The 1130-nt window shown below is 44.6% G+C and overlaps 1 protein-coding gene across 1 annotated transcript in view; it reads right to left on the reverse strand.

The window, feature by feature from the left end:
• LOC106867166 (uncharacterized) overlaps positions 1-1130 on the reverse strand; it is a 52716-nt gene that overhangs the window by 5380 nt on the left and 46206 nt on the right. The gene's annotated exons all lie outside the window — the stretch shown is intronic.

Genomic DNA, 1130 nt, shown 5'->3' on the forward strand with positions numbered 1-1130 from the left:
TCAACAACGCGGGTTGATGAACCGTAAGACGTGTGGACAGAACCTCCTGGAAAATAACCATAGCGAGGGACATTCCACAGTTGAATTAGAACAATCACAAACAGTGAAAGAAGACATGCACCCAACACCAGAGCTGAAGACACCTCCGAAAGGGGGTGGCCCCGCCACGTCAAACGGTAGAGGAGTAGGGGCCGAAACCGGACGTGGTTCCTCCTGATGATGTCTTGAGCTAACTGGATCCTATAAAGGAGCTGTTGTGGTAGCAGACCACGAAACATGGTTGAAATTCCTCCTTCATGAAAAACTTAAGAGAACGACTTAATTTCAGAGCTTTTTGTTCGATGATGGCGAAGGTGAAGGTGATGTTGATGACGATGACGATAATGATGATGATAATGATGATGATGATGATGGTGATAATAATGGTTTTAAGGGTGAAAGATTATATTTTCTCGCAAAGGCATATAGGTTTCTCTTTATACGCAGCATATGAGGCAGATTTCTTTGGGTGTGCATGTAAATCACATTTTTTATATGAAGTGGCAAAACAGAAGTAAGAAGAAATGAGAAGATAGGAAAGCAGTAATTGAAAGAGAGTGAGAGGGAGGGAGAGAAAGAGAGAAAGAGAGAGAGAGACTGAGAAAGAGAAAGAGACACAGAAAGATAAGGGAAGAGGAAGAGAGGGGTGAGATAAAGAGAAAGTTAAAGAGAGAGAGAGAGTGAAAATATGGGATGGTGAGAGGTGGAAAATGAGAGTGAAAGTGTGAAAGGAAGAGATAGCGAGAGAGAGAGAGAGGGAGAGAGAGAGAGAGAGAGAGAGACAATGGGAGAGGAAGAGAAGAAAGAATGAGGTGAGGGGAAGAAAGTGAAAGAGAGAGAGAGCGGTGTGTGTGAGAGAGAGGTGTGAGAGAGAAGGGTGTGTGAGAGAGGGGTGTGAGAGAGAAGGGGTGAGAGAGAGAGGGTGAAAATATGAGATGGAGAGTGGTGGAAAGAGAAAGGGGAGAGAGAGAGAAAGAGAGGTGGATAGAGAGAAAGAGGGAGTGAGAGTGTGAGAGGAGAAAGTATAGGGATAAGGAGAGAGGTGGAAAGAGAAGGAAAAGAGAGAGAGAGAGAGAGAGAGAGAGAGAGAG

Source organism: Octopus bimaculoides, chromosome 2 (assembly GCF_001194135.2).
Source record: "Octopus bimaculoides isolate UCB-OBI-ISO-001 chromosome 2, ASM119413v2, whole genome shotgun sequence".
Classification (NCBI taxonomy): Eukaryota; Metazoa; Mollusca; class Cephalopoda; order Octopoda; family Octopodidae; genus Octopus; species Octopus bimaculoides.